The sequence below is a fragment of the Lynx canadensis genome, chromosome F2, assembly GCF_007474595.2.
Source record: "Lynx canadensis isolate LIC74 chromosome F2, mLynCan4.pri.v2, whole genome shotgun sequence".
NCBI lineage: Eukaryota > Metazoa > Chordata > Mammalia > Carnivora > Felidae > Lynx > Lynx canadensis.
In genome coordinates this window covers 55,079,188-55,102,026 of record NC_044320.2, presented here as the reverse complement: position 1 = coordinate 55,102,026, position 22,839 = coordinate 55,079,188, and the positions used below count along the sequence as shown (strand labels likewise).

At 38.6% G+C, this 22,839-nt stretch overlaps 1 pseudogene; it reads left to right on the top strand.

Moving 5' to 3' along the window:
- The first annotated feature begins 2,975 nt into the window (after window positions 1-2,975).
- LOC115506041 lies at window positions 2,976-22,182 on the top strand (annotated as a pseudogene).
- The last annotated feature ends 657 nt before the right edge of the window (window positions 22,183-22,839 follow it).

Here is a 22,839-nt window from a genome sequence, read left to right as displayed (position 1 = left end):
GAGGTGCTAGAAGTTTTCTATTGCTGTGAAACAAATTACCACAAGCTTAGTGGCTTAAAACAACACGTAATGATTATCTCAGTTTCTGGGGGGTCAAAGTCCTGGCTCAGCTTAGCTGGGCCCTCTACTCGGTGTCTTATCAGGCTGAAATCCCGACATTAGCTGACTTGCCTTCTCATCTGGAGTTCAGGGTGCCTTCCAAGTTCACGTGGTTACTGGCAGAATTCAGTTCCTTGTGGATGTAGGACTGAGGTCCCTGTGCTCTTGCTGGCTGTCAGCCCAGGGCTGCCCTCATCTCCTAGAGGCCGCCTGCAGGGCGGTGGCCACCCAGGCCTCTCACCAGCCTTCTCAGATGGGGCGGTGTGAAAATAAATAAAGAAAACCTTACTTAAAATGGAGTCAGAGCCCTGATGGGGGAGATTTCATGCAACTACAACTCATGGCAGCCTGCTTAATGAGTAGGACGAGGTAAGATAATAATTTTGACCAGGGAGAAGATTTTTCACATAGGAATTTTATCTCCTGCTTTTAAGGAAAAGAGGGAAGATCCCTCTCTACCTGGCAGCACACAGGAACCACAGCTTGCTGCCAATGAGAAACCTCCACAACCACCAACGTTCATTCTTCTCCAGTGAACTAGTTCACATCAACCCTCCCCCACTTTCCTCTTAAAGTCTAAGAATAGCTGAACTTCCCTCTGTTTCTTCAGACTTGCCTGCAGCCCACCATAGCTGGCTTGTCCCAAAATTGCAATTCCTCTGCCATTCCAGAATAAACTTATTTTTTTTTACTTCTATAAAATGTTTTTCACTCTATTCAAAGTCACAGTTTACTTCGTCAAAACCAACAAGACAATCTCTCTCCAGTCTGCTAAGGCAGGGTCTCTATAACTTAAGGTAACCACAGGAGTAACTTTCCCATTCCTTCTCCGTATTTTATTGGCCAGAAGCAAGCCACAAGTTCTGCCTGCACTTCAGAGGAGAGAGTTACACAAAAGCATGACTCATTTGGAGGTCTTTTTAGGATGTGTCTGCCACGAGATGACACACAAATTTCATAAAGATGATGTCTGAGATGAGTGTTGTAGGTTGCCTTCGATTGGACTACAGGGGAGTGAGTGGGGAAAGACATTCCGAGCAAGTTGAAAAGCCTTAGCAACAGAGCAGAGGAGGGAAGGCGCCAAACACATTCTGAAATAGGAATTAGTCCTTAGAATGGAATAAAAAGACCTCTGCTCTTTCTACTTGGGGTGAATTTTGAGGAATTCCCAAAAAGAAGGCAGAGTTTCTGCCAACCCATGTGATGTCTTTGTGTGGATTAGATAAAGACACCCCTTCTCCCGGTGCGTACCCACCACACCCTAGACAGCCCGGTGTGTGGATGGCTGCGGCTGGACTTCATCCCCCATCCCCTCTTCCCAGTGGACCGGCTGCCCAGTTGTCTGCAGCGGCCTTGGGGGAAGAACTGTAGAGGAATTTGGGAAGTGGGTAACCTGGTGCTAGTTCCAGCATGTAGATTCTTCCCCAGCTGCCTGGCCACAGACCCCTGAGGAACTCTCTCTTGTGGCTCCTTCCAGGCTTTCCACAGGCACCCAGAAGCCGGGCTAACCCTGGGGCACATTTCAAAACTGGCAGAGCCGAGTGAGGAGAGGGATGGCAATGGGGATACAGAGAACGGACACAAGAAGGAAAGTGAATTTAAAATTAAAGAATGGAAAACTAAAGTTCTGGAGATTATTTCACTTTTTTTTTTATAAAGGGGCAATTTTCTCCAGGCCTTTGTAGCTCAAAACACAATTGTTTCAAAACAAGTTGGGTATCATATATTTGAATATTCATTAACAAAAATGATTTCAGATCTAACTCTGCACATGGGATTAAGGACCAAAAACATTTTTATTTTTCCAAAAAAATAATAATAACACTATCAAGTGCCTATCACATGCTAGGCACTAAACTTTATAAACGTTGCTTTGACTAATCCTTATATCCTTGAAAAATAATTATTAATATACGTATCTTACGGATAAGGAAATTGAGATGCCAGGATACGAGGTCCAACTCAGGGGGTTCCATTCCCACGTATTTCATGTGAACCGTGAAGAGTTCACATGAAATAGTTGTACAGCCTGCTCAGGTCAAGTGTACCCATTTAAATGGAAAAGGAAACCCTGGTCCTTTGGCTCATTCTTTGTACTACACTAAAAAGTAAATGTTCATTGCTTCAGAATTTTGGGGAATTTAACTTTTCTGATTTGAGCTGTAATTTACAGTTACATAATTATTAGGTATCTATGGAGCCCTTACCACATGCCAACACAGTATTTGGTGTTCTACATGTTCTTTCACCTAATCTTCATAGCTTTCTGCTACAGATACTACCAAAGTCCCCATTTCACATACAAGGAGGCTGAGATGACAGGTTAATAAAGCTGCCCGTGATAATCAGGCAGTAATTGGTGGATTCAATATTGAACCCAGGTAATCCTTGACTGATTGTGCAAAGCTAATCTGAGAAACTATGGGGGACATCACACACTTCTCAGGTTGACGTCCCCACCGTAGTTAATCTGAAAGTATCTTCACATTTATCTCTTTCCTATTTAAACTGTCATGCTACTTTGCAATGATTTATCATCACACATCAGATTTTATAGTCACCTCCACACAAATCCGGGGCTGATTAATTAACTAAAATTGGAAGACATTTTGGTGATGAAAAGTGCTAAGCATTGCTATGAATAATAATTAGTATGCTACTCCAACTAAATTGTGTATGTCCGCATTGGGAATCAATCTGCAGGAGGAGGGTCCGACCTCAGATGGCCGAACTGGATAAGATGGATTAGTCAGAGCAACAGAAGTGACTCCAAGAGATATTAGCAGGAAAATCAAAAATAAACAACAACAACAACAACAACAAGCCTCACTGAACACCTAGTATATGCCATGCACATTCAGGATCCTCAAGACACAATGTTGAACACGACAGAGCTGGCGCCTGCCTCGGGGCGTCTTACAGTCCAGAACACAGCAGACATGAGCGATGGTCCCAGCACAGTGGTCCACTGTGTTGAGAAAGTCTTGCAGGCTCCAATAGAAAGCAAGTACATGGCCAGGGTCGCTGAGATTCAGAGCCCGCTCTCCAGTCCCTACAAGGGTTGGGATGGGGTGAAGTGTGGTTGCAGTCTTAGAAGGGAACCAGGACAGGCAAGTCTTTCCCTGGGATTCTGCAACAGAAATAAGGCAGTGACCTGCTCACAGGAAGTAGGCAAGAGCTTGGCTACTAGAAACAAATTAGGGCCTGATCATCAGGAAGAGTAAAATAAAGTTAGTCTTCAGGTCTGGAATTTTATAAAGCTCTCTGCGGCCTTCCAGAAACAGAAGTGAACCCAGAGGCTGAGGTACACTGTCAGTCCATCTTCTCCAGGGCAGTGACTGCTGCTGTGGGAACCAGGGAGCCATGAAGGGAGAGAGTCCAATAAGCCACCCCACTTTCCCGTGCTGCTTTCCTTCGAAGACGGCTCACAACATTTATGTAGCTATAATGAGAGATCCCGCCACCAGAAGTCCCAAATTGGAAGTTACCCAAATGATAGTCACACATAGGGCTTTCCCCTTCCCTACCAAAGAAACCTTTTCTGAGCATGAATTAGATAGAATTCTCACAAGCTTTCTTGCCCAGTAATTCTGCCAGGAAGTAATTGCTTCCTTCATTTCTGGAAGCTGGACTCCCAGTACTTGTTCTAAGCAGTGAATTTACTCTAAAAAAGGAAGCAATCCTGAAGCAGGTGTGCATGCAGATACGTGGTCTTGGATTTCAGGAGGCCCCTGTGACCCACTCAGTTCTCTGATTTGAATTCTTATTGGGGAGTCAATTTCTTCCGAGGTGCCATTTCATCCATATCTAATTCTATGACTAATCCCCTTCTATACTGCATAAGGCAACTGCATTTCTTCGCTTTTGCCTTATTCTCGATAGTTTTTCAGGTGTGATAGGGGATCATTTTCCTTCTGTGATGCCAGTGGTGACAGACACAAACTACATTTATTTGATCAAGCAAATTAGAACAACCACCTTTTGCAGTGAGAAGCAATATTTTTTCAAAGAATGAGATTTTATTTTTATTATTTTTTTTAATGTTTATTTTTGAGAGAGAAAGACAGAGTGTGAACACAGCATCTGTGCTAAGCTGTCAGCACAGAGCCCAACATGGGGCTCGGACCCACAAACCATGTGATCGTGACCTGAGCCAAAGTCAGATGCTCAACCCACTGAGCCACCCAGGCACCCTCCAAAGAATGAGATTTTAAAACAGGATGTTTCAAGTGTCGTTTCCCCCATTTTCTTTAAAGACATTTCTTCTCAAGAGGGTAATTACAAACAATAAACTCCTTTGCATCTAAGCTTCCACCCAGACCTAGGTGTTGCCAAAGCTATCATTCAAAACATGTATAAAAAAAGCTAAGTGACTCTTCTGTGAGCATATGGTAAATATTCAAGAGTCAAGTATTCTACGCAACTCCTGATGACCAATAACTTACAAGGTTCTTTCATATAGTTCAGAGTTTTTAATCAACAAAACAGATCAGAGTTATGATGTCCAATTGGCATTGACATGCTCATGTTTATACACCTGGACCCTGACCACAGCCCAGATCTCCTGACCATGAGTTCATATTCCCTTCTGAAGTGTACATGTTCAAAAACTATTATCTAAAATACAAAGAGGTATCTGTATCTCCCAAAGGCCCCACCTCCTAATACCATCACCCTTAGGGGTTAGGATTCAACACATGAATTTGGGAGAGGGAGGGCACACTCCAACTATAGAACAGTCCTTTGCAATCTTCTTGCTAGGCTTGTTAACATTCTTCATATGTGAATCTCCTTATTACCATAAAAGAATTTCAAAGAAATCCAGACTTACAGACACAGATAGAAATGCAGAGTAGTACAAGAAGTTGCTTATATTAAAATAGAGAAAAAAAAAAAAGCATGGCAGTGAGATAAATTGCTGTTATCCTTAGAGTGGCTGAGAAAGGTGAAGTTATCTCTTGATAAAAATTCACCCTGCAGTTACTGGGTTCTTTCCAAGAATGCTTATTAAGTTGGAAATGTTTAATATCAAAATAGACCCTTAAGGACACCCAAAAGTAGGCTAAAACTCTTGATTTTCTTCCTCACCCATCTAGTGCTTCTCAGGTTTCAAACTGGAAAGGCTCATCAGCAAAGACTCCTTGCCACAGAAGGTGACCAAAGAGTACAAAGCTGTCCGGCTCTTAACCACTCCACCATCCCACTTCTCATTGTGCCGTGTAAGTAAGCACACACAAACACACCCACACACAATGTGACTTTCACATGCCAGTCACCGCGGTAAGGACTTTGGCATGGTAGTTCACTGTGTCGCCATTGTAAGTGAGGCATAATTTCATTATTTTTATTTCTATTTTTTCTAGCAAAATTTTCCTAATTTCAGAAATACAAATTTGAGATCTATTAAACTCTCTCTCATCTCTCATCTCATAAATGAGATGGGTTCCATAACTGGGTAGGTAATTAGGCTTTTTTAAAGAGTTAAAGAGGACACTGTCCACAAGAATAAAAATCGATGAGAGTAAAGACCTGACAAAGAAGAAACTTGTACGTCCAAAGTCCATAGATGAGAGTAATTCAAGACCCTAGAATAATGAGGCCATGGAGGCAGTTTCCAACAAGATTTAGGAATAAATAGCTCTGCAAAAGGCTTTGCCATAAACTTCAGAGAAAATAAATCTATAAATAATTTCATTTTCATGCTTGAAAGTGTAAGTATTTGGAAGTACAAGGTTGCCGAATTTCTATTAAAAATCAGATATAGATAACCTCAGATGATGAGTGATCGTAAAACACAGCTTTGCAGTTCTGAACCATGATTGAAAACAATCATTGTTCTCTCCCTTTCTCTCTCTCTCTCTCTCTCTCTCTCTCTCTCACACACACACACACACACACACACACACACTTGCACACTAACACACAAAATGTAGTTTGCATTTTTATCCTATTTTCCAATATTCATAGGGTAATCACTGGTCACATTCCTGCATCACCCTGTTTTGTGCTTTCGTTCTATTCTATTTTTTTTTAAGTTGATTTATTTATGAGAGATAGAGACAGCATGAGTGGAGGAGGAGCAGGGGGAGGGGCAGAGAGAGAGGGAGAAGGAGGCTCCAGGCTCTGAACTGTCAGCACAGAGCCCAACGTGGGGCTCGAACCCAAGAACTGTGAAATCATGACCTGAGCTGAAGTCGGACGCTTAACCGACTGAGCCACCCAGGCACCCCTAATTTCTTTTCTTTAAATAAAAGTCCCAAATTTACGTTAGGGTATTATTTGGACACACAAAAGAGCAATCTTTAAAATGTCTACACAGACTTTGAGAAATGCTAAACTATGTGAGCACCTTTTGAGACAACCAGTCCCTTCCTACTATGTGAGTTGCCTTCCTCCTACATGCAAGGCATTTAGGAGAGTGCATGGCTCATAGTAAATGCTCTGCAAGCGTTTGTTGCTATTGTTGTTTTTTATCCTCCCCAGCACCTCCTCCTCCTACTCCTCCTCTTCCTCTAAAACTTGCCTCACTGCAATCTTCAATAATGGACTCTTGCAGCCATCACCCTGCCTCTTCCTTGGCCACAGATGGTTGAACCAGGAGTGGAAACCTGACTCGAGCCACTCAGATTTCCTCTCCCAGGAATTTATTTGGTGATTCCGCATTGTCTCTGTTAGCATCAAGCCGAGTGGATAGATAGGGGTCTGGGAAAGCCATTTAACAATATGTGCACAAGTAAGTCAACCTGCTAAGTGAGAGGAAAATGAAGGAGCTGAGAGAGAAAGAGAGCAGAAATATCTTGTGGACCCATAGGAGGGGAGACAAAGAGAGTTAGAATGCTGTGAATTGGAATGACTTTCCATTTCTGGTTCCAGCTCTTTGTGAGCTGTGACTTCACTTCTTTCACTAGGTTGGTGTTACTTTCAACATGTTTCCATTGTTGCTTAAATTAATATGAATGGATTTTGATAAATGGCAAAAGTGATTGCTGATTATAATAAGAATACACTTCAAAATAAAAGGTGGCTAAGAAAATTTGAGGAGAAGCCACAAGACCCACATTCTAATTCACTTATTTTAGGAGAAAACACAAAAGTAATTTTAGATTGAAGTTGTTCTTATAATGTATTTGATAGGAATGATTCTACTTTGAGAGCCATTGAGTATACTCTAGTAGTTTGAGATTTAGATCTGTATACTTTCTTAATGGCTTTCTGGAACATTTTTGGGGGGTAAGCAGTGCTACTGTAATGCACAAAATTGTATCTTGGTGTACTGAAAGCATTAAAGAGCTTCTTTTATTAACCAACTTTCTACTAAGAAATGACTGGGGTACTGGTCAAAAGACAGAATTCTAACAAAGACTGCAAATACCTGATACTATGGATGCAACCGTGGGAAGTATTAATATAAATTTTAAAGCAATAAGTTCTTCAGGGAAGCATATATAAACTGGGGAAAAAATAAAATATCTTCTGCTTCTTCTAGAGTTACTAACAGTTTTTGGTGTCAGTACTGGTAATTACAAACAAACCATGTGAGCCTGTCCTCAAGCATGCCCATCGCAGGTATCCCGTTTCCTTGGATTTTATCCCATCACAGGTATCCCATTTCCTTGGATTTTATTTGTCTTACAAGTCATCATTTGCGTACATGGAGCTCTTCTCAACAAATATGCATGAATCCAAAATGGACTAAGTGCTATATTTTCCTCAGATTTTGTTAAATGCCATTGTCTGACTCACAAATCCTTAGTCTGGTGTAGCTGAATTCCCTGTCTCTTGTAAGAATTCTTCTTATGAATGGTTTGGGATTTGAAGTGTGAAAACATATACTTGTGCTATGGCTATAAATGGTGAGACTGATGTTTATTATGAATTTACAATAAAAATATTTTCCCATTGCACGTGCACGCACACACACACACACACACAGCATCTTGATTTACATGCAATTCTTCCATGCTGAGGGCCAGGCTGTAAAAGTTCTTCTTTCCACCTCACCCTAAGTAAAGATCTCCTAGCCTCCCTTTCTTCTACACATGTGCACCTGCTCTGACAGTCCACCACCACCTCCTATGCTTCTCCAACATCCCCTTCCTGTAGCCTCTACCACCAACCTCTGGGATCCCCTGGTCAGCCCTTCATCCAGGCCTGCTGGAGACCTCTTCCCAAACTGTGGAAACTGGATCAGTGACCTGATGAAGGGTCTCCGCTCATACTTCTGTGTATTCAGGAAAGGAGAGAGGAAAGAGAAGTTACAGATATCTCAAGTTAGAATTCTGAATGTATCTTCCAGTGGAAGCAATAATAGAAATAACATTACATGTGTAACATAATTGGTATTATTCTTCGGGTTTCTTTCATTCATTTACTTATGCACCAAAATGTTTTTTTGTTATCTACTATATTTCAGGTACCACTTATGAGTCCAGGGAAATGTCCATAACAAATAGATAAAATTATGGGTTTTTTATGGATTGGTCTTAATACATAAACATGATGAATAACATTGATCCTATAGGAAATCGTGCACTGAGTTCATAATAATCTCACAGAATGCAACCATCCCATCAGTCAGCTGAAGAATTCCTATATATATCTATATCTATACATGTATAAATACTAATTTCTTAGTCAAAATCTTAAAAGCCTATGTATTCATTCATAGACACATAGCTAAATAAATATGCATGCTTAGTCTCCATTTACTATACCATAGAAACTGGTTTCCAGACCTCGAATCACTGAAAGTGATTTCTTCTCATTATTCCCCAAAATATCACATCAAATTTCTAACATATATTTTAAGCCTAAAATAAAGTTCCAAATCCAAAACATTGTTTAGGTTTCCACCTGGATAAAGCATAGTTGCTAAGGATGTATGCTTTGGAATCAGACCTACTTCCAAATCTTAGTACTTTTGTCACTCTGTGCAAGTTACGAAACTCTTAGCCCTTAAATTTCAGAACTGTAATGAGGATAATGGTACATGTCATATAAGATTAACATGAGTATTAAATGAAATTAAGCAGTGTATACATTAAGCCCACCATGCCTAGTACAAGGTAAGTACTCAAAAACTTATACTTATTAATATAAAATGGCTATACTTCATCTATCTCATGAGCCAAAGAATTAGTTGAAGAATTCGAAAAGAATTAGCTGACTTCAAAGCCCTTGAGAAACAATAGGCTACCGTGTCCTCTTCTGATGAGAGTATATTTAGAAGGTGAAAGTACAACAAATCACATTTTGTAGACAGGTGTTCAATTATATTTTTCTTTCTATCTTTGTTTCTTTTGCTTTTATCATGCCCCATGGTACGTGTTCAAATATTCCCATCTACCATGCTAAGGAAGCAACTATAGTAATTCCATTAATACAAATACATCAGCCTGGTAAGTCATATGAACACTCCAACCAAACTCCAAAGGAGCAACTGAAGGTGATTTTTTAAAATTACATCTCTGAATCCATCTACCAAACCTAGGGGGCAGAAATGGATCAAATGATGTATGAATGGGCAGGTAACCGTTACCCATAAATAATTTCCTTTCAAGACTTAGAAATGACATTGATTGAGAAATGACATGCTATTTCTCACATGAGACATTAGCTAGACGTCTCTTTAACATTCCTTTTTTCTGCCTATCTCCCCAGGGGAGCATTTTAATATACAATGCTAGTCTGGAATGGGCATTTGTTCAGAAGGAGAAATACAGTTACAAGTAGCTCTTCCTGAACAGCTTCTCCGGTGAGGAAACAGCTCATATGCCTTTGTCCCAGGCATCCATCCTCCAATTAGGATGCATCCTCCAGTTAGCGGAGAATGAAAACCATCCTTTTCCCAGTAATAAAAGTCCTTCTAATCCCAAGTGGGAGGTGCAGGGGGAAAGGAGGGTTAATTAAAAGTTAAAAGCCTCAGGCAGAAAGTAAGTCCACATGACCACATCGTTGAGAACTACACCATCTAATTTTTTTTTATGTTTATTTATTTTTGAGAAAGAAAGTCAGAGTGTGAGCAGGGGAGAGGCAGAGAGAGAGGGAGACGCAGAATCCAAAGCAGGCTCCACAGTCAGCACAGAGCCTGATGCAAGGCTTGAACTCACAGACTGTGAGATCATGACCTAAGCCAAAGTCGGAAGTTCAACTGAATGAGCCACCCAGGTGCCCCGACAAGTATGCCATCTAATCAAGCAATGCAGGTGCTGGAGGTGAGGATTCACCCAAAGAAGGAAACATTGGCTTACATGGGAAAACTTTCAGATAATAAATAGATAATTCAAAGTTTTTCTGTTTTCTGGCCTTAAGTATGAAATGCAGAGCTGCTTCTTCACTAGAACCTAAAGAATTCATTATCCTTGGGCTGTAACTCTCACACGTGTAATTTTCTTTCCTTATTTGCATCTATTCAACCAGATGTGCAGGCCTTCTAGTGCTACTTTGGAAATAAGAATGAAAACAGGACCCCTGGGTGGCTCAGTCGGTTAAACGTCCAACTTTGGCCCAGGTCATGATCTCACGGTTTGGGAGTTCAAGGCCCACATGAGGCTTTTTGCTGTCAGCACAGAGCCCACTTTGGAGCCTATGACTCTCTCTCTGCCCCTCCCCGTGCTTTCACATGCTCTCTCTCTCCCTCTCTCTTAAAAATAAATAAACATTTAAGAATTAAAACAAACAAGGCTAATAATAATCAAGGGGTAGACATAAAATAAATATAACTGTTTTATCTTGCCCTCATTGTTTCTTTACATCTTGTTTTTGAAGAGTCCAAGTCCACGTATGTATCTTTGCAAATGCTGTGCATAGATCAGTAAACTTTATATTGAAAACACATTGAAATGGTCTCTACATATCTCTGTCTCTCTCATTAGACTATAAGTTCCTAGTTACAGAATCTATGACTTATACGTCTTTGTAGTATGGCATAGGATAGTGTCTTGGAAATTTTGCCTCAGTTTTTAACCTGTTTACATTTAGATAAGACCTAACATGAAACAAACGTAGCCAAATTCAAGGATGAGTTTGAGTAGGCATTATTTGAAATGAAGGCAGTTTGTGTCTGTCAAATACTAAAGAGAACTTCTAGCTCTGAAACCAGAAATATTTGTATGAACTTTTGACCTTTAAAAATATATTCTTTTACAAAAACAAAGACGGCATTGCAAATTAGTGAGGAAAAGATAGACATTTCTAAATGACATTGGAATAAAGGATAGCAATGTGGAAAAAGAAATTTCATTTCGCCCTAACACCACAAACATCTGAGATCTGAAATACAAAAAATTAAAGTAAGGAAATTATACAATAGAAAAATAAAATCAGGATAAGTTTCTTTACAACTTCGGAGTTGGGAAAATATACCTTATTCACAACTTAGAAACAATAAAAGAAAAAATAAGTTTGACTACACTAAAATAAAAAAAATTATATAAGAAAAAATATCATAAATAAAAAGGACAAACTAAGAAAAGATATTTATAACTTATAGACATAGTGGTGATATTTTTATAACATGAAGATATCCTAAAATTTGAGGCAAAAAACTCTACACCAAACAAATAGAAACAACCAATGTGAACGAACAATATACAGAAGAATGAAACATACGACAAGATGCTCAACACCATCCATACGTTAAAATTTTATTAAGATCTCACTTCCAATTGGCAAAAATGCAATATGTTGGCAATGTATTATTTTATTTTAATGGAACAACCCCATGATAGGTGAGAATACAAATAAAGGTAACAACAATAAAGGATGATTTGACAGTAACTAAAAGAACTACTTATGTACTCACTTTTTGACTCAGCAACTCCACCTCTAAGTATCCATCAAAAAATGGCAGAATCATGAAATATTTTATGTACAAAGTTATTCATTGCAAAAAAAAATTTTTTTTAAGCCGGAAACAACTTAAATGCTCATCCATACAGACTGGTTAAATAAATTATGGTAAATTAAATAGTGTGCAATCAGGCCACCTGGGTGGCCAAGTAGGTTAAATGTCCGACTTCAGCTCAGGTCATGATCTTGAGGTTCTCAGGTTCAGGCCCCATGTCAGGCTCTGTGCTGACAGCTCAGAGCCTGGAACCTGCTTCAGATTCTGTGTCTCCCCCTCTCTCTGCCCCTCCCCGGCTCATGCTCTCTCTTTCTCTCTCTCCCTCAAAAATAATAAAAACATTAAAAATTTTTAAAAATATAGTGTACAATCATAAAAAGGACTGAAGAAGATTGCTATACATATGAAATTATATGAAATGATATGAAATGATCTCCAAGATACATTAAGTAGAAAAAGAAAAATTCAGAATAGCATATATAGCATGCTATTTTTTGTATAAGAAAAGAATTTGGTTTATTTAGCAAATTACATTTGTAAAAAGAATTTTTTGTACTAAACCTGTACGAATTACAACTTGTTACAAAAAAATTAGTAGCTATAGAAAAAGAGAAGGAACAGAACAGAATAGATTGGAATGGAAGCAAGAGCCCTAAAATATGAAAACTAAAAGAAAAAATAAATTTAATTGTATATCAGGTTAAAGATATAAGCGTGCACACACACACACACACACACACAATTCTTTTTTCACATAGCATTTTAACTTTCAATACTTAATGGAATAGAATATATTTCATGGACAAATACAGTTCAAAAAAATCTTAATGGTAGTTCGTTTGTTGGTAATATTATTGGTAATTTTTTTTGACATTATCTGTATACACACACAAATATATAATTTAATTTAATATTATTATATAGTAAAATACTCCATGTAAAAGAAACACAATATAAGCACATAATCAAAAATTTGACTCAAATATTTTAATGTTAATCCTGAATTTGAAATATCATAATAAATTCATGATTTCTTCTCCTTTGAAAAAATACAAGTGCCCTAGCTCTGCCCACTGAAGAGGCTGGAATTAATGACCACCAAATGGCCCTGAGCACAGCTAACACCCATTGAGCATATCTAGCATTATGGTTTCCAAACGCCATTTCCTTCTAAAAGTACTCAGACACCAAAAATCATAAAATACCTAGGAATAAACCAAACCAAAGAGGTAAAAGATCTGTATGCTGAAAACTATAGAAAGCTTATAAAAGACATTGAAGAAGACACAAAGAAATGGAAACACATTCCATGCTCATGGACTGGAAGAACAAACATTGTTAAATAGTACCCAAAGCAATCTACACATTCAATGCAATCCCTATCAAAATAATAGCAGTATTCTTCAAAGAGGTAGAACAAACAATTTTAAAATTTGTATGGAACCAGAGAAAAGAATCTGCATAGCCAAAATAATGTTGAAAAAGAAAACCAAACCTGGAGGCATCACAATTCCAGATTTCAAGCTGTATTACTAAGCTGTAATCATCAAGACAGTATGGTACTGGCACAAAAACAGACACATAGATCAGTGGAACAAAATAGAGAACCCAGAAGTGACCCAACAGATGTATGGCCAACTAATCTTTGACAAAGCAGTAAAGAATATCCAATGGAAAAAAGACAGTCTCTTCAGTAAATGGTGTTGGGAAAACTGGACAACAACACGCAGAAGAATGAACCTGGACCACTTTCTTGCACCATACACAATTAATAAACTCAAAATGGATGAAAGACCTAAATGTAAGACAGGAAACCACCAAAATCCTAGAGGAGGAAACAGGCAACAACCTCTTTGACCTCAGGCACAGCAACTTCTTACAAGATATGTCTCCAGAGGCAAGAGAAACAAAAGCAAAAATGAACTATTGGGACTTCATCAAGATAAAAATCTTCTGCACAGTGAAGGAAATAATCAGCAAAACTAAAAGGCAACTGATGGAATGGGAGAAGATATCTGCAAATGACATCAGATAAAGGGTTAGTTTCCAAAATCTATAAAGAACTTATGAAACTCAACACCCAAAAAACAAATAATCCAGTGAAGAAATAAGCAGAAGACATGTTTTCCAAAGAAGGTATCCAGATGGCTAACAGACACATGAAAGGATGCTCATCACTCATCATCAGGGAAATACAAATCAAAACCACAATGAGATACCACCTCACACCTGTCAGAATGGCTAAAATTAACAACTCAAGGAAACAACAGATGTTGGCAAGGATGTGGAGGGATTTTTGCACTGCTAGTGGGAATGCAAACTGATGCAGCCACGCTGGAAAACAGTATGGAGATTCCTCAAAAAATTAAAAATAGAACTACCCTACAACACAGCAATTGCACTACTAGGTATTTATCCAAAGGATACAAAAATGCAAATTCCATGGGTCACATTCACCCCGATGTTTATAGCAGCAGTATCAACAATAGCCAAACTATGGAAAGAGCCCAAATGTCCATCGACTGACAAATGGGTAAAGAAGATGTGGCGTATATATATACAATAGAATATTACTGAGCAATCAAAAAGAATGAAATCTTGCCATTTGTAACAACATGGATGGAACTAGAACACATTATGTTAAAGGAAATAAGCCAGAGGAAGATAAATATCATATGATTTCGCTGATATGTGGAATTTAAGAAACAAAACAGATGAACATAAGGGAAGTGAAGGAAAAGTAAGATAAAAACAGAGAAGGAGGCAAACCATAATAGATTCTTAAATACAGAGAATAAACCGAGGGTTGCTGAAGATGTATTGGGTGGGGGATGGGTTAAATGGTTAATGGGAATTAAGGAGAGTACTTGTTGGGATGAACACTAGGTGTTATATGTAACTAATGAATCACCAAATTCTACTCCTGAAACCGTATATATGTTAAACACTATATATTAACTAACTTGGATTTAAATAAAATTTTAAAAATTAAATAATAAAAAGTAAAAGGACTCAGGGACTTCTGAAAAATATCTGATTCTCAATGTGGATCTGGAAATTTACAAGATGAACATTCTGCTTTGTCAAGGAGTAAGGAAATTGTCAAAGTCGAAGGGTCATTTCCAAAGGTCACAGAAGCCAGTATGAAGGAGTGCCTATTGGCCAAACTTGAAATGATTTGAGTGTCAAGTGTAATGAATGTAATTGTTTAAGGCATTTAATATAGATGTATTTTAAATGAGTAAATAATAATAAAAAAGGAAGAAAGCAAAAAAAATCTAATACACAGCATTTAAAAAATCTTTACTTCAAAAAATGTCAATTAAAAGGATGGAATTAAGTGTCCATCTTGCCTTTACTCTATTAAGTATATTTCAGAGATCCAAAATTATTCTTCTTTATGCAAGAAAGTTCTTTACCTAATGGTGGGGATGAAATTACAGGATTGTGATATAGAAATTACAGATTTCTCAAAAACACATTTTATAACCCGAAATGAAATAATTGATTCAAACCTCATCAATAGATAAAATCATTGGATGACAGGGATATTTACAGTGGAGGGAGGGACCAGGCTGCCACCATCCAAAATCCCCTGATCATTCATGCATTTTGCATCACAAAAATGTAGGTAATCCATTCACCTTAATGTGTTGTGACATAAGACACATTATGCCATCTATAAGAAATTCTTAACAAAAAGTGTGAGGGAATTACAATAAGGGAATAGGACATTCTTGCCTTAACTGGGGTGGACACCAAAAGCATTACCAGTAGCCATCACCCAGAAATTTACATGCCACACACATTCCACAGTCATAAAGTTTTTTGAAAAGAACTGAAAATACCCTCCCTGATAACTGTCAGCTCTAGGACAGGTAGCTGTCTCTGAGATCTGCAGTCAAGCAGAAGGAAGGAAATAATAAAGAGAAAAGTACAAATCAATGAAATATGAAACAAAATACAATAGAAAAAAATCAATGAAACCAACAGTCAGAATGATACAGAAAAAAAGAGCAAAGACACAAATTACCAATGTCAGTAGTGAAAAAGGACGCTTCAATAGAAATCTGAAAAGACATTATAAAAATAGTAAGGGAGTAGCTAGCGTTTGCATTACTTGAAAAGCAAAGAACTATAATTGTATGATACTTTTACAAATACACTTAGGAGGGGATGTAGATGGAATGGGATTAATTGCTCTGGCTTGTCTGAAGACTAAGGACCTCCCAAGAAATCTGCAAGGTGCAAGACTTCTTGTTTCTTCGGAAAAGAAATAGGAATCCCATAGAAATATACAAAATGAGGCAAATCAAGATGGAAAAACAGCTTTTTCATGCCAAAGACAAAATATTAATAACACCTCAAAGTGAGCCCATAGCTGGACTTGAAGAAGTACTCCTGGAAAAATACTACTAAAAAGAGCACACAATGAAAAAGGGGGAAATCCCAACTTTTTCCAGGAATGTGATAAGGTTTTTCCATTGAGTATGAAATACATTCTTTTTTATATATATATACCACATCTTCTTTTTTTTTAATTTTTTTTTAAATATGAAATTTATTGTCAAATTGGTTTCCATACAACACCCAGTGCTCATCCCAACAGGTGCCCTCCTCAGTGCCCATCACCCACCCTCCCCTCCCACCCATCCCCCATCAACCCTCAGTTTGTTCTATGTTTTTAAGAGTCTCTTATGGTTTGGCTCCCTCCCTCTCTAACCTTTTTTTTTTCTTCCCCTCCCCCATGGGTTTCTGTTAAGTTTCTCAGGATCCACATAAGAGTGAAAACATATGGTATCTGTCTTTCTCTCTCTGACTTATTTCACTTAGCATAACACTCTCCAGCTCCAACCATGTTGCTACAAAGGGCCATATTTCATTCTTTCTCATTGCCACGTAGTATTCCACTGTGTATATAAACCACAATTTCTTTATCCATTCATCAGTTGATGGACATTTAGGCTCTTTCCATAATTTGGCTATTGTTGAAAGTGCTGTTAAAAACATTGGGGTACAAGTGCCCCTATGCATCAGCACTCCTGGATGCCTTGGGTAAATTCCTGGCGGTGCTATTGCTGGGTCATAGGGTAGGTCTATTTTTAATTTTTTAAGGAACCTCCACACTGTTTTCCAGAATGGCTGCACCAGTTTGCATTCCCACCAACAGTGCAACAGGGTTCCCGTTTCTCCACATCCTCGCCAGCATCTATAGTCTCCTGATTTGTTCATTTTAGCCACTCTGATAGGTGTGAGGTGATATCTCAGTGTGGTTTCGATTTGTATTTCCCTGATGAGGAGCGACGTTGAGCATCTTTTCATGTGCCTGTTGGCCATCTGGATGTCTTCTGTGAAATACATTCTAATGAAACGTATTGATATGCCATTTATACCAGGGAATATTAATAAATTATATTATAAATTCTCTCAATTTGAGAGGAACTCCTATTATGATTGGTTTATAAAGACTAATTACGCTCTTATTTAAACTAGCCTAGGGAAGCAAACTCCAAGAAAGGAAAGTAAAAATGCTTTTGAAATGCTGGCCCTTTAAGAACTTGAAAAAGTTGAAATTCGTGAGGAAAGAAAGAAAGAAAAAGAACAAGTTCACCTGAATCATATTAATGGATTTAGTTGCTACATTATAACATAAAGAGAAAATAAATGCCGGTTTAACCAACCTATCAAAAAGTTTGTCTTTTTTTTTTTTAAGTAGAACTTTTGTTCTTGTAAGTGAAGTTTAAAGAACTTTTAATATTGGTCATGTAAATACAGAAAAATTCCATAAGGATAAGTTTGGGTAATATTCCTAAACAAAGCAAATCCTGCTAAGGTGCTAGTGTGTGACAGTTCTCAGTTACCTACTTCCCAGTTTTCTCTATAACTGAATGACTAAAAGTTGCTTAGGTTTTTTTAAGTTGAAGCTAATATAGATGATATGGTAGTTGCAAAGAGATACTGGTATGGTATGGTAGGTGTGTTTTACATGTTTCTCAAGGTAACCAAGGCAATTTTATTAGGATGGCAAATTCAGTGAGGGTAGCAATTGTCCTGGACCTGCTGATGAGGCTAATTTTTTTTTTAATATTAAACACCTAAGTAATTTTATGCCTATTTGTGCATGTTTAAATACATGCATATATAAATGCATACATTAGAAAACAAAGAAAGCTTAAAAATCATAGTTCAGAAAAAGATTGATCTTTGAGTATAATTTTTGTGTTTTTTATGCTCTTAAACCATTTTTTAAATTGTTATTTCTGTTTCCAATTGTGGTAAAATACATAGAATTTAAGTCATTTTTAACATGAAAGTTCTTTGTTTCTGAAAAGCCTGTGGTTTCAAATATCTGTTATACTTGCTATCATATTTACTTTAAATATTTTAAATATTTTGCTTTTTCTAAACCAAGTAATAGTTTCCTAACTTTAGGCATCTGTGATTGAGTCTATATCAATGCAATGACCAGTTTCCTCTAACAAATCTCTTTAAAGCTGTCTTTCCCAAGTGTAGGCCCAAATTCAGAATGCTAAAATTCTTAACATACCTTTTTCACTCAAACAATCCTTGGTGCTCCTCAGATAGGCCACTGAGTTTACTACTTTACCTTATAAAGGATGGATACTGGATATAATTGCAATATTATTTCTACATATATTAACAATCTCAATCACCATGAAAGCTAACTAATATAAGTGGCCCAGAGACCCTCTCTTGGCATCTAGAATCAGAAAATTGCTTTTCCTTTCTTAAGGAGACCTTACAACAACTCTCAAATTCAGGCACCCCATTTATAAAAACCCTTCTCATTAAAGGTAGAAGAAAAAACTGTGCTTTGTGATGCTTATCTCCCAAACTGGAACCTTGTCATAAACCCATTGTTTTCCTTGGCATTTTTCTTGATCTTGTGTGTTGATTCATCATGTTTACAAGTGGGAGGGCAGCAGCTCCACTTGTTAAAGTCTCCGTAGAAGGTATTCTGGCCTTGCCTGTCCCACTCTGACTCTCTAATAGAGTACAGGCCTCATTACTCCAAACTAGCACCCAGCACTTCCGGGCCAGCCTGACTACCACCAAAAAATCTACTTTGTCTGTTTCTCATATAATTGTCAACTGCTGACCCAATCTAAATCCAGCCACATTACTACTTTCACTTCCTGGTAGAGACGACTTCCATGACCATTTAACAGTTTTCCAATACTCTGTTATACACTTGTAAGTCGCTTAGAGAGTTGATCTTAAAAATTCTCACCACTGTAGAACCAAACTAAAATAGAGTCACTAATGTCAAGGACAAAATAGAGGTGGTCAGCACAGGTGCATGAAGGAAATGTAACCTAACCTAACACGAATTTATAGCTCTTCCCAGAAAGCAGCAGAGGATACCAGCTCGTCCCCAAACATCACATCTGTTCATGCCATCTCTGGACCTTCTTGTTCCCCTGACTCACCTACCCTGATTCAAATAGGGGAAAAAACCCACTAGACAACCAATTAGCTGCAAAATAATGTCCTCACTGACCCCATAAAAATCCCTTTGTGAACAACTCAGGGTTTACTGCTCCCGTAGCCTTGAGTTTTGCAGCTCGCTGGTGGAAAGCCTTGCAAGAAACACCTTTCTTCGTTTTATTCAGTATGCAGAGTTTGGTTTTTGACACCACAAAAAAGAAATAGTAATCAAGTGATGTGATAGAAGTGTTAGCTAACACTGTGGTGGTAATCATTTTGCAATATATAATTATATCGAATCAACATATTGTACATCTTAAATTTACACAATGTTGCGTGTCAATTATATATGAATAAAGCTGGAGGGAAAAAATTTAAATTAATAGCTGTTCATAATGCTCCATCTTGATTCAACTCATGTTCTCTTAAAAACCCTGATACATTATTTGTTGATGGCACATATCTTAAAAATAATCAATGTATATTTTGTGCTTGGCAGTGTGTATAGAAGCTACCTCATTTAAAGCTTTAAGTTAACAGCTCTGTTGATAATAGATAAGACTTAGAAGTCATTCATGATTGCAACTTTGTTGGGTCCCCAGAAGCACATTCATCTGTGTAGAATATTTATTAGAGTGTACACTTGCCACACGAAGCACCCACAATGACAAAGGCAAATTGATCCAGACTTTTCAAAAATATTGGAGGGGGGTATTTCCCGAGAGATGTGACAGGTGACCAAATCTTGGCTTTCCTGTAATTATGTTGACCCAGCAAAAACGATAAAAGTATGGTACGACTCCCCTCAAGGCCAGTTTGAGCATTTACAAGATTTCATTTAGTTGCCCCAAAAACAAAGCTTTAATTAAGTTTTAGAAATATATATATATATGTATATATATATATATATATATACATATATATATGTATTTTTTTTTTAATTTTCTGGTGAAATTGAAGCTTTCTTTGCTAAAAGTCTAACATTCTAATTTTTGAGGGGGAAAACTTACCCCCCCCTTAACAGGTGAAATGCTTAAGAAGTTATACAAGATTCTTCTTTTACTTTTTTAAAATGTTTCTTTATTTATTTTGAGAGAGAGCACACATGCACGTAAGTGGGGCAGGGCACAGGGAGAGGGAGAGAGAATCCCAAGCAGGCTCCACGCTTAGCGTGAAGTCTGACGTGGGGCTCAATCTCACAACCGAGAGATCATGACCTGGGTCCTTAACCAACTGAGCCACGAAGGCACTCCCAATACTCTTCCTTCAAAACAAAACTCATTGGCGGCAACAGGACTCAGCTTTGGCCTCCTGCCACTTCCTCTCAGCTGCATTGATACCATCACCATAGTCCCAGCTGGTAGTGCACTGATTGGAACGGCTGTCATGAGCAGAACTTAGTTTTGAACATGAATAACCATGGCTTTGTGGTGTGTACTTTTAATAGAAAAGTCTCCAAAGTTGGTAATTTCTTGACCAATGGGCAAAGGCAACCAAAGTGGTTGATGCTCACTCCAGGCTGAAGAAGTGCAGGCCGATCATACTGTTTGTGATGGCTGGTTAAGCTGTTGATGACTTCATTGAAAAATTAGTACCATTGTTAGACTCTGGTGACATCATCATTGATGGAGGAACTTCTGGATACAGGGATACCACAGTGTTAAGACCTCAAGGCCAAGAGAATCTTGTTTGTGGAGAGTAGAGTTAACGGTGGAGAGGAAGGGGCCCAGGATGGCCAAGAGGGACAAAAAAGGCGGGCCACACATCATTTTGTGACTGGGTGGGAGATGAAGGAGCAGGACACTTTGTGGAGATGGTGCACACTGGAATAGAGAGCGGGGAAATGCAAACTCATCCATAAAGCTTACCGCTTGATGAAAGATGTTCCAGGCATGGAGCACAATGAGATGGCAAAGGCATTTGAGGAATGGAATAAGACAGAGCTAGGATTGAAATCACAGCCAATATTCTTAAGTTCCAAGACAGCAATGGCAAACACCTGCTGCTGACGATCAAGGACAATGAGAGGCAGAAGGGCACAGGAAAGTGGACCACCATCTCAGCCTTGGAGTACCATGGTCCTGTCACCCTCCTTGCAGAAGCAATTTTTCTTGATGTTTATCATCTCTGAAGGATGAGAGGATTTAAGTTAGCAAAAAGCTGAAGGGTCCCCAAAGATCCAGTTTGAAGGTGGTAAGAAATCATTCCTGGAGGACATTCAGAAGGCCCTCTATGCTTCCACGATCATCTTATGTGCACAAGGCTTCATGCTGCTAAGACAAGCAGCCATGGAATTTGGCTGCACCCTCAACTATGGTGGTGTCACCCTGACATGGAGGGGGTCTGCACCATTAGGAGTGTGTTCCTAGGAAAGATAAAAGATGCATTTGATCAAAACCCATAACTTCAGAATCTAGATGACTTTTTTAACTCAGCTGTTAAAAACTACCAGGACTCCTGGCAGCAGGCAGTCAGCACTGGTGTCCAGGCAGGTAGGTATTCCCGTGCCCTGCTTCACCACTGCCCTTTCCTTCTATGATGGGTACAGACACAAGATGCCACCTGCCAACCTTATCCAGGCCCAGTGGGGTTACTTTGGGGCTCACACTTATGAACTCTTAGCCAAACCTGGGCATTTTAATCACACTAATTGGACAAGCCATGGTGGCATTATGGCATCATCTTCATACAGTGCCCAATCAGACTGGTTACCCACCACAATGCCACAGACTGGGACATTCCACTTACCACACAGCTCTGCTCACACAGCCCTCTGCCCTATTTTCTGATCAGACCTCTTAAAATAAAGTCTCATAAGAGACTCCTGAAGGAGCCAACCTGAGTTTACTTGTAACATAGATCTGTGAGAACCACCTTGCCCTCTGCCCTTGCTTCTTAAGACCAACCAGGAGCTGAGGCACTTGGGTGGCCCAGTCGGTTGAGTGTCTGACTTTGGCTCAGGTCATGATCTCATGGTTCATGAGTTCAAGCCCTGTGTTTGGCTGTGTGTTGACAGCTCAGAGCCTGGAGCCTGCTTCAGATTCTGTGTCTCCCTCTGTCTCTGCCCCTCCCCATTCGTGTTCTGTCTCTGTCTCTCAAGTATAAATAAATGTTAAAATTTTTTTATTTATATTAAAAAAAAAAAAAAAGACCAACCAGGAGTTGACCGTGTGTGAGGTAATGTGAATCAGCTCCGGGAAACAGTTTTCCAAGTATCCCCTGTGGTTAGGGAGTCAGTGGCAGTTTCACTTGATAGAAGCACACATAGATGGGCGCAGTTTCTGTGGAATTTGCTCAGATTGAAGCGGAATTCCTTTGTTTCCCTACTTAATAAAAGATCCATTGTAAAAAACAAAAACAAAAACAAAAACAGACACTCATTGGCCTATTAGCATAAAAGCTCTGAGGAGGTAAAAAGAATTAATAATATTTTTAAGTTTTTTACA